Source organism: Symphalangus syndactylus, chromosome 2, assembly GCF_028878055.3.
Source record: "Symphalangus syndactylus isolate Jambi chromosome 2, NHGRI_mSymSyn1-v2.1_pri, whole genome shotgun sequence".
Taxonomy (NCBI): Eukaryota; Metazoa; Chordata; class Mammalia; order Primates; family Hylobatidae; genus Symphalangus; species Symphalangus syndactylus.
In genome coordinates, this window is record NC_072424.2 from 111,465,414 (window position 1) to 111,482,209 (window position 16,796).

Sequence of the window (16,796 nt, forward strand, 5' to 3'; positions counted from 1 at the left end):
ACTTAAGTATATGGTATATTTGTTTATAACAAAATTTTACCATATCCTCAAGCTTCTACTTTAAATCTCACAATGTAAATATAAAATTCAGAAAGTCTATTCTCAAATGCTTCCCTCTTCTTCATTATTCTATATTTATTGAAGGCATATAATTCATTTATTAATCATTTATTTATTAATGATGTTCTCAAATTTCTGTACTAGTATTTTTTTCCTTTCTATAAGGTTCATAGTAATTGCCTTCATCTTTGATATTTTATACATAAGTCAGACTCATTCATTATCTTCAACATCATCCTACTTTCCCTAATTCACCACCACTGTATCTGTTCACTATATTCATTTCTAATTAATTATGTGAAATGTACATATTTTAACATAATATAGTTATTAATATAATATTCTGATATAACACACTGGTTTTATTTCATCCTTCAAAGTTTCTATGAAAATCATCTTCCTAGAAATAGAAGAGCATGACAATAACAAGCCTTAAACCTAAGTTAAGAAACCTGAATCCTAGTTCTGTCTGTGTCATCAACTATGGACCTTGGGTAAGTTGCGTAACTGTTTTGTTATCTGTAGAAGTTAAGTCATTAGACCATATCATTTCTTTCTTTTTTCTTTTTTTTGACTTTCATTTTAGGTTCAGGGGTACATGTACAGGTTGGTTATATGGGTAAACTCGTTGCACAGGGATTTGTTGTACAGATTATTTTGGCACCCAGGTACTAAGCTTAATACTCAATAGTTATTTTTTCTGATGCTCTCCCTCCTCCCACCCTCCATCCTCAAGTAGACCCCAATGTCTATTGTTCCTCTCTTTGTGTTCATGAGTTATCATTTAGTTCCCACTTATATGTGAGATTTGGTTTTCTGTCCCTGTGTTAGTTTATTAATGATAATGGCCTCCAGCTGCATCCATGTTCCTGAAAAAGACATTATCTTCTTATTTATTATGACTGCATAGTATTCCATGGTATATATGTACCACATTTTCTTCATTCGGTCTGTCATTGTTGGGCATTTAGGTTGACATCATGTCTTTGCTGTTGTTAAGAGTGCTTCAGTGAACATTCACATGCATGTGTCTTTATGGTAGAATGATTTACATTTCTTTGGGTATATACCTAGTAATGGGATTGCTAGGTCATATGATAGTTCCGCTTTTAACTCTTTGAGGATTGGCATACTGCTTTCCACAATGGTTGAACAAATTCACACTCCCACCAGCAGTGTATAAGCATTCCCTTTTCTCTGCAACCTCCCCAGAATCTGTTATATTTTGATTTTTTAATAATAGCCTTTCTGAATGGTGTGAGATGGTATCTCATTGTGGTTTCGATTTACATTTCTCTAATGATACTGAGCTTTTTTCATAGGCTTGGTGGTCACATGTATGTTTTCTTTTGAAAAGTGTCTGTTCATGTCCTTTGCCTACTTTTTAATGGGATTGTTTGTTTTTTGCTTGTAAATTTGTTTAAGTGCCTTATAGATGCTGGATAATAGACCTTTGTCAGATGCACAGTTTACAAATATTTTCTTCCATTTTGTAGGTTGTCTGTTTACTCTATTGATAGTTTCTTTTGCTGTGAAGAAGCTTTTTACTTGAATTAGATCCCACTTGTCAATTTTTGCTTTTGTTGCAATTGCTTTTGACATATTTGTCATGAAATCTTTGCCCGTTCTTATGTTCCAAAAGGTATTGCCTGTGTTATCTTCCAGGGTTTTTATAATTGGGGGTTTTACATTTAAGTGTTTAATTCATCTTGAGTAGATTTTTGTATATGGTGTAAGAAAGGGGTCCAGTTTCAATCTTCTGCATATTACACCATATTATGTCTAAGCTACTTCCAGTTGTAAATTTTCTTTTTATTTACATATTTATTGCACATCTACTATTACAAATTTTTTTGCAAAATGTTTGTACTAAGTACTATGATAAAAATTGTTTTAAAGATTCATAGAGCCTGTTTAAAGAGTCTATATTCTGGAAGGGGAGTAAGATAATTCAAAATAGTTGAATGGAGGAAGAGAGAAGGGACCTCTTCATTCTTGTTCCTTATTGTACATGCAATGAATTACACAAAGTCTGATACACAATAATAATAATAAATATTGAATAAATCAATCAATATAGAGAAGGCATAAATGTGCACTAAGTTACACTTATATAGACTGAGTCTTACTTGATTATTAAAAGTATAATTAAAATCCTGGGTACCGGCTATTAATCTCAACTCCATCATTTTATATTATGATTCCTAATTAATTGTTTTCTCCACTAGTGACAGTAGCCATGCCCAAGGAATGGAAAAATCTGAGAAAGAAATATAGTCAAATAGACTATGAACTACTTAGTATGGATACCAGTTCAGCTGGTTAAATGATTTGATATAGATTTTTCAGATATTAGTTGTATTAGTCCATTTTCGTGCTACTAATAAAGACATACCCAAGACTGGGTAATTTATAAAGAAAAGTGGTTTAATTGACTCACAGTTCAAAATGGCTGGGGAAGCCTCAAGAAACTCACAATCACAGTGGAAGGGGAAGCACGCACGTCCTTCTTCATATGGCGGCAGGGAGGGAAAGAATGAGAGCCAAGCAAAGGGGGAAGTCCCTTATAAAACCATCAAATCTCGTTATAACTTACTATCACAAGAATAGCATGGGGGAAACTGCCCCATGATTCAATTACCTCCAACTGGGCCCCACCCTTGGCACATGGGGATTATTACAATTCAAGGTGAGATTTGGGTGGGGACACAGAGCCAAACCATATCATTAGTCATAGTAATAACTCTAAAATTTGACCCACATGGCTGACTTAAATCACTACTCACAAAAAAGGTCTTACTTAATACTTGTGTAATATGAATTATTATTCAATAAAATGTTGTTATTAATGATAAATTATTTTAAAAATATAATTGCAAGAATCTTTTTTGTGTATGTGGAGGGGAGGACTCTAGGAGCACTGCAGTTGGACTTTCCCTTATTTCATCTATAGCCATTTTGTCTTATCTTAAAGGCAGCATTAAATATTCTACCTCAGATAATACAAAAGATTTTTCCTTTTATTTTTTCCTACTTTATTTTGGTTTTATTTTATATAGTTAAAGAGCGCAACATGATGTTTTGATATACACACACATCGTGAAGTGATTATTACAGCCAAGCAAATTAACATAACCACCACCTCATATACTACTCTTCTTCTTTTTGTGGTAAAGTAGTAAAATCTATTCTCTTGGTAAATTTCCACTATACAATGCATTAACTATAGTTTTCATGTTACACATTAAAACTCTAGACTTATCCAACCTATATAACTACAAGTTTGTACCCTTCAACCTACATCTCCCCATTTCCCCCCTCAGCTCCCATCCCTAGTAACCACCGTTCTACTCTCTGTTTCTATGCATTTGATATATATTTTTTAGATTCCACGCATAAGCAAGAACATACAGTATCTTTCTTTCTGTGCCTGGTTTATTTCACTTAGCATAATGTCCTCCAGGTCCATCCATGTTGTGGCAAATGGCAGCATCTCTAATCCTGCCATTATATTCCTGCCCATAATATTCTACTATATAATCGAATATTCTTCAGTCTTAAAAACATTATATATATATATATATATATATATATATATATATATATATATGGTGTGTGTATATATATATATATATGGTATATGTGTGTATATATATATACCATAACAATTGTGTGTGTATATATAGATCACATATATATGCATATATAATTGTATATATATATATAACATTGTCTTTATTCGTTCATTCATTGATGGCCATTCAGATTGTTTCCATATCTTGGCTAGTATGAATAAAGCTGCAATGAACATGGAGTGCAGATGTCTTCACAAGGTGGTGGTTTTATCTCCCAGAAGAGGGAGTGTAGGTCATATGGTAACTCTATTTTTAGTTTCTTTAGGTACCTCCACACCATTTTCCGCAATGGCCACACCAGTCTGCATTCCCACCAGCAGTGTACTAGATTTCCCTTTATTCCACATCCTAGTCAACACTTATCTCTTGTCTTTTTGATAAAAGATATTCGAACAGGTGTGAGGTGATACCTCATTTTGGTTTTGATTTCCCTGATAATTAGTGATGTTGAACACCTTTTCATACACTTGTTGGCTATTTCTGTATCTTCTTTGGAAAAATGTCTTTTCAGGTCCTTTGCTCATCTTTTAATCAGCTGCTAGTTTTTGTTTTTGCTATTGAACTGTATGAGTTTCTTATATATTTTGGATATTTACCTTTTGTCAGATATATAGTTTGCAAATATTTTCTCCCAATTGATAAGCTGCCTTCTCAAAAAGTTTTTTTCAACAAGAGTCTCAGAGGGAACAGACTAATGCACTAAATTTAATCTGGTTCATCACTAATTCACCTACTCCAAATTTCTTTACATTGAACACTAAATTGAATTCATTAATCTTTTCTGTTTCCAATGTGTATGTTACATTTTTAAACGATTCTTGCTATCCTGAAGCAGCAACATTAAATTCTTTTTCTCCCCCAAATTACAGTTTTAGATGACCATTTATCAGGTATATATTACAGTATAGTGCAATTTTTAGAAATTCCATTTATTATATGCTGTTTGTGATCTTTGCACAGAACTTTCATTTGTCACAGGATTTAGCTCTCAGCAGTGTTTAGTTTTTAGGTCTTCAGAACAAGTCAATCCATATTCAGACACCTAATGACATAACTTATGCAGTGCAAAAGACTTGACTGACCTCTATCAACCTCTCTTTAGACAAGTCCTTTGAATGTAGTAGGGTAACATATAAAAAATGTACCTCTTGGCAAAACTCAAAGTTTCATTAAAAACATGACTCTATGGCTTAGATTTAAACACATTTGGCACAATGTCAGAAACTTCTAGAATATTCACTTATCCAACACTTGCCCAAAATAACCAATGTCCAAATGTGTCTGTGGATTTGTTTTGAAATCTGTTCAAACTAAAATGTTAGAGACTGGTAACACTAAATTCCATGAAATGAAAAAAAATTCCTACAACATGTATGACCAAGAATCATGGCAGTGTCTTCCATAGGAAGCTCCTTTCTAGGTAGAAGGAAAACATAATTTATAAAGTAACAAATTATCCCCTGCATCCTTATTAAAAATATAATTGTAAAACAAATAAGAGCTGATCAGGGGATCACCTAGCATTCTTTCAGTGTCTAGATCATTTGAATAAGTACTGACTAATTTTAAAATTGAGATCCTTTTTTTTTATTATTATACTTTAGGTTTTAGGGTACATGTGCACAATGTGCAGGTTTGTTACATATGTATCCATGTGCCATGTTGATTTCCTGCACCCATTAACTCGTTATTTAGCATTAGCTATATCTCCTAATGCTGTCCCTCCCCCGTCCCCCCACCCCACAACAGTCCCCGGAGTGTGATGTTCCCCTTCCTGTGTCCATGAGTTCTCATTGTTCAATTCCCACCTATGAGTGAGAACATGCGGTGTTTGGTTTTTTGTTCTTGCGATAGTTTACTGAGAATGATGTTTTCCAGTTTCATCCATGTCCCTACAAAGGACACGAACTCATCATTTTTTATGGCTAAATAGTATTCCATGGTGTATATGTGCCACATTTTCTTAATCCAGTCTATTGTTGTTGAAGATTTGGGTTGGTTCCAACTCTTTGCTATTGTGAATAGTGCCACAATAAACATACGTGTGCATGTGTCTTTATAGCAGCATGATTTATAGTCCTTTGGGTATATAAATTGTGGTTTTGATTTGCATTTCTCTGATGGCCAGTGATGATGAGCATTTCTTCATGTGTTTTTTGGCTGCATAAATGTCTTCTTTTCAGAAGTGTCTGTTCATGTCCTTCACCCACTTTTTGATGGGGTTGTTTGTTTTTTTCTTGTAAATTTGTTTGAGTTCATTGTAGATTCTGGATATTAGCTCTTTGTCAGATGAGTAGGTTGCAAAAATTTTCTCCCATTCTGTAGGTTGCCTGTTCACTCTGATGGTAGTTTCTTTTGCTGTGCAGAAGCTCTTTAGTTTAATTAGATCCCATTTGTCAATTTTGGCTTTTGTTGCCATTGCTTTTGGTGTTTTAGACATGAAGTACTTGCCCACGCCTATGTCCTGAATGGTATTGCCTAGGTTTTCTTGTAGGATTTTAATGGTTTTAGGTCTAACATTTAAGTCTTTAATCCATCTTGAATTAATTTTTGTATAAGGTGTAAGGAAGGGATCCAGTTTCAGCTTTCTACATATGGCTAGCCAGTTTTCCCAGCACCATTTATTAAATAGGGAATCCTTTCCCCATTTCTTGTTTTTGTCAGGTTTGTCAAAGATCAGATAGTTGTAGATATGCGGCATCATTTCTGAGGGCTCTGTTCTGTTCCATTGATCTATGTCTCTGTTGTGGTACCAGTACCATGCTGTTTTGGTTACTGTAGCCTTGTAGTATAGTTTGAAGTCAGGTAGCGTGATGCCTCCAGCTTTGTTCTTTTGGCTTAGGATTGACTTGGCGATGTGGGCTCTTTTTTGGTTCCATATGAACTTTAAAGTAGTTTTTTCCAATTCTGTGAAGAAAGTCATTGGTAGCTTGATGGGGATGGCATTTAATCTATAAATTACCTGGGGCAGTATGGCCATTTTCACGATATTGATTCTTCCAACCCATGAGCATGGAATGTTCTTCCATTTGTTTGTATCCTCTTTTATTTCATTGAGCAGTGGTTTGTAGTTCTCCTTGAAGAGGTCCTTCACATCCCTTGTAAGTTGGATTCCTAGGTATTTTATTCTCTTTGAAGCAATTGTGAATGGGAGTTCACTCATGATTTGGCTCTCTGTTTGTCTGTTATTGGTGTACAAGAATGCTTGTGATTTTTGTACATTGATTTTCTATCCTGAGACTTTGCTGAAGTTGCTAATCAGCTTAAGGAGATTTTGGGCTGAGACAATGGGGTTTTCTAGATATACAATCATGTCATCTGCAAACAGGGACAATTTGACTTCCGCTTTTCCTAATTGAATACCCTTTATTTCCTTTTCCTGCCTGATTGCTCTGGCCAGAACTTCCAGCACTATGTTGAATAGGAGTGGTGAGAGAGGGCATCCCTGTCTTGTGCCAGTTTTCAGAGGGAATGCTTCCAGTTTTTGCCCATTCAGTATGATATTGGCTGTGGGTTTGTCATAGATAGCTCTTATGATTTTGAGATACGTCCCATCAATACCTAATTTATTGAGAGTTTTTAGCATGAAGGGTTGTTGAATTTTGTCAAAGGCCTTTTGTGCATCTATTGAGATAATCATGTGGTTTTTGTCTTTGGTTCTGTTTATATGCTGGATTACATTTATTGATTTGCGTATGTTGAAACCAGCCTTGCATCCCAGGGATGAAGCCCACTTGATTATGGTGGATAAGCTTTTTGATGTGCTGCTGGATTCGGTTTGCCAGTATTTTATTGAGGATTTTTGCATCAATGTTCATCAAGGATATTGATCTGAAATTCTCTTTTTTGGTTATGTCTCTGCCAGGCTTTGGTATCAGGACAATGCTGGCTTCATAAAATGTGTTAGGGAGGATTCCCTCTTTTTCTATCGATTGGAACAGTTTCAGAAGGAATGGTACCAGTTCCTCCTTGTACCTCTGGTAGAATTCAGCTGTGAATCCATCAGGTCCTGGACTCTTTTTGGTTGGTAAGCTATTGATTATTGCCACAATTTCAGAACCTGTTATTGGTCTATTCAGAGATTCAACTTCTTCCTGGTTTAGTCTTGGGAGGGTGTATTTGTCGAGGAATTTATCCATTTCTTCTAGATTTTCTAGTTTATTTGCATAGAGGTGTTTGTAGTATTCTCTGATGGTAGATTGTATTTCTGTGGGATCGGTGGTGATATCCCCTTTATCATTTTTTATTGCATCTATTTGATTCTTCTCTCTTTTCTTCTTTATTAGTCTTGCTAGCGGTCTATCAGTTTTGTTGATCTTTTCAAAAAACCAGCTCCTGGATTCATTAATTTTTTGAAGGGTTTTTTGTGTCTCTATTTCCTTCAGTTCTGCTGATTTTAGTTATTTCTAGCCTTCTGTTAGCTTTTGAATGTGTTTGCTCTTGCTTTTCTAGTTCTTTCAATTGTGATGTTAGGGTGTCAATTTGGGATCTTTCCTGCTTTCTCTTGTGGGCATTTAGTGCTATAAATTTCCCTCTACACACTGCTTTGAATGTGTCCCAGAGATTCTGGTATGTTGTGTCTTTGTTCTCATTGGTTTCAAAGAACATCTTTATTTCTGCCTTCATTTCATTATGTACCCAATAGTCATTCAGGAGCAGGTTGTTCAGTTTCCATGTAGTTGAGCAGTTTTGAGTGAGTTTCTTAATCCTGAGTTCTAGTTTGATTGCACTGTGGTCTGAGAGACAGTTTGTTATAATTTCTGTTCTTTTACATTTGCTGAGGAGAGCTTTACTTTCAACTATGTGGTCAATTTTGGAATAGGTGTGGTGTGGTGCTGAAAAAAATGTATATTCTGTAGATTTGGGGTGGAGAGTTCTGTAGATGTCTATTAGGTCCACTTTATGTAGAGCTGAGTTCAATTCCTGGATATCCTTGTTAACTTTCTGTCTCGTTGATCTGTCTAATGTTGACAATGGGGTGTTAAAATCTCCTATTATTATTGTGTGGGAGTTTAAGTCCCTTTGTAGGTCACTCAGGACTTGCTTTATGAATCTGGGTGCTCCTGTGTTGGGTGCATATATATTTAGGATAGTTAGCTGTTCTTGTTGAATTGATCCCTTTACCATTATGTAATGGCCTTCTTTGTCTCTTTTGATCTTTGTTGGTTTAAAGTCTATTTTATCAGAGACTAGGATTGCAACCCCTGCCATTTTTTGTTTTCCAGTTGCTTGATAGATCTTCCTCCATCCCTTATTTTGAGTCTATGTGTGTCTCTGCACGTGAGATGGGTTTCCTGAATACAGCACACTGATGGGTCCTGACTCCTTATCCAATTTGCCAGTCTGTGTCTTTTAATTGGAGCATTTAGCCCATTTACATTTAACATTAATATTGTTATGTGTGAATCTGATCCTGTCATTGTGATGTTAGTTGGTTATTTTGCTTGTTAGTTGATGCAGTTTCTTCCTAGCCTTGATGGTCTTTACAATTTGGCATGTTTTTGCAGTGGCTGGTAATGGTTGTTCCTTTCCATGTTTAGTGCTTCCTTCAGGAGCTCTTTTAGGGCAGGCCTGGTGGTGACAAAATCACTCAGCGTTTGCTTGTCTGTAAAGTATTTTATTTCTCCTTCACTTATGAAGCTTAGTTTGGCTGGATATGAAATTCTGGGTTGAAAATTCTTTTCTTTAAGAATGTTGAATATTGGCCCCCACTCTCTTCTGGCTTGTAGAGTTTCTGCCAAGAGATCAGCTGTTAGTCTGATGGGCTTCCCTTTGTGGGTAACCCGACCTTTCTCTCTGGCTGCCCTTAACATTTTTTCCTTCATTTCAACTTTGGTGAATCTGACAATTATGTGTCTTGGAGTTGCTCTTCTCGAGGAGTATCTTTGTGGCGTTCTCTGTATTTCCTGAATCTGAATGTTGGCCTGCCTTGCTAGATTGGGGAAGTTCTCCTGGATAATATCTTGCAGAGTGTTTTCCAACTTGGTTCCATTCTCCCCGTCATTTTTAGGTACACCAGTCAGACGTAGATTTGGTCTTTTCACATAGTCCCAAATTTCTTGGAGGCTTTGTTCATTTCTTTTTATTCTTTTTTCTCTAAACTTCCCTTCTCTCTTCATTTCATTCATTTCATCTTCCATCAGCGATACCCTTTCTTCCAGTTGATGGCATCTGCTACTGAGGCTTCTGCAATCTTCACGTAGTTCTCGAAACTTGGCTTTCAGCTCCATCAGCTCCTTTAAGCCCTTCTCTCCATTGGTTATTCTAGTTATCCATTCTTCTAATTTTTTTTCAAAGTTTTTAGCTTCTTTGCTATTGTTTTGAATTTCCTCTCGTAGCTCAGAGTAGTTTGATCGTCTGAAGCCTTCGTCTCTCAACTCGTCAAAGTCATACTCCATCCAGCTTTGTTCCGTTGCTGGTGAGGAACTGCGTTCCTTTGCAGGAGGAGAGGTGCTCTGCTTTTTAGAGTTTCCAGTTTTTCTGCTCTGTTTTTTCCCCATCTTTTTGGTTTTATCTACTTTTTGTCTTTGATGATGGTGATGTACAGATGGGTTTTTGGTGAGGATGTCCTTTCTGTTTGTTAGTTTTCCTTCTACCAGACAGGACCCTCAGCTGCAGGTCTGTTGGAGTTTACTAGAGGTCCACTCCAGACCCTGTTTGGCTGGGTGTCAGCAGTGGTGGCTGCAGAATGGCGGATTTTCATGAGACCACAAATTTAGCTGTCTGATAGTTCCTCTGGAAGTTTTGTCTCAGAGGAGTACCCGGCTGAATGAGGTGTCAGTCTGTCCCTACTGGGGGGTGCCTCCCAGTTAGGCTGCTCAGGGTTGAGGGACCCACTTTAGGAGGCAGTCTGTCCATTCTCAGATCTCCTGCTGCGTGCTGGGAGAACCACTACTCTCTTCAAAGCTGTCAGTCAGACAGGGACATTTAAGTCTGTGGAGGTTCCTGCTGAGTTTTTGTTTGTCTGTGCCCTGCCCCCAAAGGTGGAGCCTACAGAGGCAGGCAGGGCTCCTTGAGCTGTGGTGGGCTCTACCCAGTTCGAGCTTCCTCGCTGCTTTGTTTACCTAAGCAAGCCTGGGCAATGGCGGGCGCCCCTCCCCCAGCCTCGCTGCCACCTTGCAGCTTGATCTCAGACTGCTGTGCTAGCAATCAGTGAGACTCCGTGGGCATAGGACCCTCCGAGCCAGGTGCAGGACACAATCTCCTAGTGTGCCGTTTTCCAGGCCGGTTGGAAAAGCGCAGTATTAGGATGGGACTGACCCAATATTCCAGGTGCCATCTGTTACCCCTTTCTTTGACTAGGAAAGGGAACTCCCTGACCCCTTGCGCTTCCCGAGTGAGGCAATGCCTGGCCCTGCTTCGGCTCGCGCAAAGTGCACTTCACCGACTGTCCTGCACCCGCTGTTTGGCACTCCCTAGTGAGATGAAACCGGTACCTCAAGCAGAAATGCAGAAATCACCCGTCTTCCGTGTCGCTCGGGCTGGGAGCTGGAGACCGGACCTGTTCCTATTCGGCCATCTTGGCTCCACCCTAAAATTGAGATCTTAATCTATCTCATTAAGATTTATCTTGTGCTTTAAAAACTGAATTGGACACTTCATCAATCATTTTGCTTGTGAAAGTCCCCGAGGTGTTCCAATCCTTATTCAAATAGAATTTTATCATGTATTCATTTCCATTTCAACTTTATTATATTACTTTGCCTCTATAAAAGAAATCTTTATGCTACCATTAATTTCATCTTAATTAATTGTAATTAGTATACTGAGTTGTTGATTTCAAATAACTTTCCACCTTTCCACAAAGCAAAGATTTATGAAAAGATAATAGGCACTCTGAAGTTCAGGATATAAAATATAAAATATTTTACAAATATTTTAAATTTCTAAGTGCCTATTTGGAAGATCCATTCCTAATGACCTAATTTTTTTTTTAGCCTTTAGATGAATTAAAATACATTACCAAAATCTACGTGATTTTGGCTACTGATCTTTACCATAGTTCATTATAAATGAAGTCCAGATACTCATCATAAATCCATGTCTGAAATGTGGATGCTGATATAATTAGTTAATATAGGAATTATACCGATTTTAAAATGTACATGAAAAGCCTTGGAATACCATAAAACATGAACTAGCCAAATTATCCATGAAAGTATGCATCTCTCAAATGGATGTTAAATGAATGGTTACTATTTACAAAGAGAAGGCTAGGTTATCGAAAGGCGTACCCCATAAACATGTAGGCTTAATACATTTGCCTTATAAATGTCAATTAATAGAGAATTAAGATGGTTATTATGCTTCTGCTAGCCTGAGTTTAATCTCTGACAGTAGAGAATGAAAGGAACTTGTGATTTCTGCACTGCCCTGGAGGCTGACCTCATCTTCTGCCCCACAATCCCCCATAATATAAACAGGGTATGCATAGGCTGATGCTTCTTACATCAGATTTTTCAAACGCTTTTGACAGCAATCTACGAGAAATATGTTTTGCATTGCAATCCAGTGTGGGCACACACACACAAACACAAAATAAAAATAAAATAATTCCTACTATTACTACAATTGACATACACATATTTTCTCTATTATTTTGTCATATTCTATTACATTTTTTAAAATGCTGTTTTCATACCACCAATTTCATGACACTTAATTGGTCATGGACTAGAGTTTGAAAAACACTGTCCTAGACCATGTTTTTTGTGGCTGCTGTCAAGAATTTATCATAGAAGATAGGCAACTTAGAGGATGATGGTCTGGAACACTAGCAATAGAGGCTTCTCACATTAGCTCAGGGTCAGAGATAACAGTGGCCTTGACTGGTGCTCATGTACTTCCTAGGTTTTAAAGGTTTAGATGGTGCTTTTCAACTTAACCCTGGTGGAAAAAAGATTTGCTAAAAGTCATCTTTGGTTCTTTTCTCCTTTTTGTTCCTTACATTCAATATTTCACCAACTCTTCTGAAATATCTCTTGGACTTTTCCTTTCCTTTCTATTACCTTTGTCTTCACTCCAGCCCAGTACCTTATCACCCAATACCTAGATCATTGCAGCGGCCCCTTGTTGCTTACCCATCTGCAACTACTGCAAGATATATCTTTGTAAAGCATTGTTTCAATTATTTCATTCATTCTGATGAGAACTCCATAACGATGCTGTACTTCCTAACATGTGAGGAGAGCAAACGAGATCAACATTTGCAGGACATTTACTTCATAGAAGGAATTGAGTTGTGTTCTTTTTTACTCAGTATTTCCTGTAATTCAGAAAACTATCCTATAAGATACATAATAATTAGCTTGTCTACAGTAATTCGGAAAGAAACAGAATTATAGCTTTCTAAAAAACAACCACATGGAGCATTTGTATTAACTTCCTATTGCTATTGTTCTCTGAAAAGTACAATGAATTCAGAGAACAAATACCACAAACCACAAATACAAATATAAATTTACTACCTTATAGGACAGGAAGTCAGAATTCTCACTAAGCTAAAATGATGGTGCTGGCAGGCCTGCATTGCTTCTGGAGGCTCTAGGGAAGAATCTTTGCTTTTCCAGCTTCTAGAGGCTGTCCACATTCTTGGGTTTATGGCCCCCTACCATCCTTAAAGCCAGCAATCATATTTTTCCAATCTCTACTACCATGGACATCTTCTCTGACTCTCCTGCCTCCATTTTATAGTCCTTATAAAGGAGTAGAAGAACCATTGTGATAACATTGTGCCTACTCAGACAACCTAGGATAACCTCTCCATCTCAAGATCCTTAACTTAAGCACATTAGCAAAGACCCATCTTCCAAATAAGGTAACATTTGCAGGTCTCAGGGATTAGGACCTGATATATTTGGGGCTATCATTCAGCCTCCTGCCAGCAGAATAAACGTTATTTTTAAGTGTACATGAAACATTAATTTAAATAGACCACATTCTTCCATAAACCTAGTCTCAATATCTTTTTTAAAATATGAAATAACAAACTATCTTTTCTGACAAGAGGGAAATTAAACCAGAAATCAATATGAGAAACATATCTGAAAAAATTCCTCCAAAAACTAAAAGTTATATAGTGCCAAATCATTCCAAGATCAAAAAATAAGTCACAAGGAACATTAAGAAATATTTTTAACTAAAGAAAATGAAAACACAACATCGAAAAAAATTTTGGGATGTTACCGAAGAACTGCATTAAATGCTTATATTACATTAAAAGTATCAAAGTCAAATAAAAATACAGACACAAATCTCTAGGCAAAACATTTTTTCTGGGAATGCACATACATAAAAACAGAATTGCAATTCGGGTCATACACACAGACCAGGGTAGTCTTTGGTACATTCAAAGAAGAAAAGGTTGAGAGTTTTATTAGAAAGAGAAATGTTACATATTGTTTTGAAAGAAAGCTAGGGCCAAGAACGTTTGGCACTAGCAAAGTTTGGGGAGTTGGCAAGCTCTGATTGGTGAATGATGGCCATAGGTAAAACCAATCTTAGAGGCACAGTATGTTCTTTAGCAGCTACTAGGTAAACTGGTACTGGGGCTATAGCAGACTGTTTGAATAGTCAGGCTTGCAGATAATTCTTGGAATTGGTGCTACAATCCCTGAGTGATTTTTCCTCCTGGCCCTTAACTCTGATTTACTTCGGTATGACAAGAATAACACAAGGTAGGGGGTGAAGCCAAGATGGCTGAATAGGAACAGCTCCAGTCTACAGGTCCCAGCGTGAGCGATGCAGAAGACGGGTGATTTCTGCATTTCCATCGGAGGTAAGGGATTCATCTCACTAGGGAGTGCTGAACCGTGGGTGCAGGACAGTTGGTGCAACTCACTGTGCACAAGCTGAAGCAGGGAGAGGCATTGCCTCACTTGGGAAGCGCAAGGGGTCAGGGAGCTCCCTCTCCTAGACAAAGAAAGGCGTGACAGACAGCACCTGGAAAATTGGGTCAGTCCCACCCTACTACTGAGCTTTTCCAATGGGCTTTGAAAATGGCACACCAGGAGGTTGTGTCCCGCACCTGGCTCGGAGGGTCCTAGGCCCACGGAGTCTCGCTGATTGCTAGCACAGCAGTCTGAGATCAAACTGCAAGGCGGCAGCGAGGCTGGGGGAGGGGCGCCCACCATTGCCCAGGCTTGCTTAGGTAAACAAAGCAGCCAGGAATCTCGAACTGGGTGGAGCCCACCACAGCTCAAGGAGGCCTGTCTGCCTCTGTAGGCTCCACCTCTGGGGGCAGGGCACAGAAAAACAAAAAGTCAGCAGGAACCTCTGCAGACTTAAATGTCCCTGTCTGACAGCTTTGAAGAGAGTAGTGGTTCTCCCAGCACACAGCTGGAGATCTCAGAATGGGCAGACTGCCTCCTAAAGTGGGACCCTGACCCCCGAGCAGCCTAACTGGGAGGCACCCCCTAGTAGGGACAGACTGACACCTCACTCAGCGGGGTACTCCTCTGAGACAAAACTTCCAGAGGAAAAATCAGACAGCTGAATTTGTGGTTCACGAAAATCCGCTGTTCAGCAGCCACCGCTGCTGACACCCAGCCAAACAGGGTCTGGAGTGGACCTCTAGAAAACTCCAACAGACCTGCAGCTGAGGGTCCTGTCTGTTAGAAGGAAAAGTAACAAACAGAAAGGACACTCACACCAAAAACCCATCCGTACGTCACCATCATCAAAGACCAAAAGTAGAAAAAACTACAAAGATGGGGAGAAAACAGAGCAGAAAAACTGGAAACTCTAAAAAGCAGAGTGCCTCTCCTCCTGCAAAGGAATGAAGTTCCTCACCAGCAACAGAACAAAGCTGGACGGAGAATGATTTTGACGAGTTGAGAGAAGAAGGCTTCAGATGATCAAACTACTCTGAGCTACAGGAGGAATTTCAAACCAATGGCAAAGAAGTTAAAAACTTTGAAAAAAAATTAGACAAATGTTTAACTAAAATAACCAATGCAGAGAAGGGCTTAAAGGAGCTGATGGAGCTGAAAGCCAAGTTTCAAGAACTACGGGAAGACTGCAGAAGCCTCATTAGCCAATGCGAACAACTGGAAGAAAGAGTATCAGTGATGGAAGATGAAATGAATTAAAGGAAGTGAGAAGGGAAGTTTAGAGAAAAAGAATAAAAAGAAACAAACAAAGCCTCCAAGAAATATGGGACTACGTGAAACGACCAAACCTACGTCTGATTGGTGTACCTGAAAGTGACGGGGAGAATAGAACCAAGTTGGAAAACACTCTGCAAGATATTATCCAGGAGAACTTCCCCAATCTAGCAAGGCAGGATAACATTCAGATTCAGGAAATACAGAGAACGCCACAAAGATACTCCTCGAGAAGAGCAACTCCAAGACACATAATTGTCAGATTCACCAAAGTTGAAATGAAGGAAAAAATGTTAAGGGCAGCCAGAGAGAAAGGTCAGGTTACCCACAAAGGGAAGCCCATCAGACTAACAGCTGATCTCTTGGCAGAAACTCTACAAGCCAGAAGAGAGTGGGGGCCAATATTCAACATTCTTAAAGAAAAGAATTTTCAACCCAGAATTTCATATCCAGCCAAACTAAGCTTCATAAGTGAAGGAGAAATAAAATACTTTACAGACAAGCAAATGCTGAGTGATTTTGTCACCACCAGGCCTGCCCTAAAAGAGCTCCTGAAGGAAGCAGTAAACATGGAAAGGAACAACCGGTACCAGCCACTGCAAAAACATGCCAAATTATAAAGACCATCAAGGCTAGGAAGAAACTGCATCAACTAACAAGCAAAACAACCAGCTAACATCATAATGACAGGATCAAATTCACACATAACAATATTAACTTTAAATGTAAATGGACTAAATGCTCCAATTAAAAGACACAGACTGGCAAATTGGATAAGGAGTCAAGATCCATCAGTGTGATGTATTCAGGAAACCCATCTCACGTGCAGAGACACACATAGACTCAAAATAAAGGGATGGAGGAAGATCTACCAAGCAAATGGAAAACAAAAAAAGGCAGGGGTTGCAATCCTAGTCTCTGATAAAATAGACTTTAAACCAACAAAGATCAAAAGAGACAAAGAAGGCAATTACATAATGGTAAAGGGATCAATTCA

At 38.2% G+C, this 16,796-nt stretch overlaps 2 long non-coding RNA genes across 4 annotated transcripts in view; one reads left to right on the top strand and one right to left on the bottom strand.

Annotated features, from left to right (window-relative positions):
* The window catches only part of LOC134735620 (uncharacterized), a 334,319-nt gene that overhangs the window by 137,545 nt on the left and 179,978 nt on the right, over positions 1-16,796 (bottom strand). The gene's annotated exons all lie outside the window — the stretch shown is intronic.
* LOC134735619 (uncharacterized) overlaps positions 1-16,796 on the top strand; it is a 50,578-nt gene that overhangs the window by 21,817 nt on the left and 11,965 nt on the right. For both annotated transcript variants that reach the window (XR_010118898.1, XR_010118899.1), the window contains one exon: positions 441-554. This is a non-coding gene — a long non-coding RNA (uncharacterized lncRNA). The remainder of the gene's footprint in view (positions 1-440; positions 555-16,796) is intronic.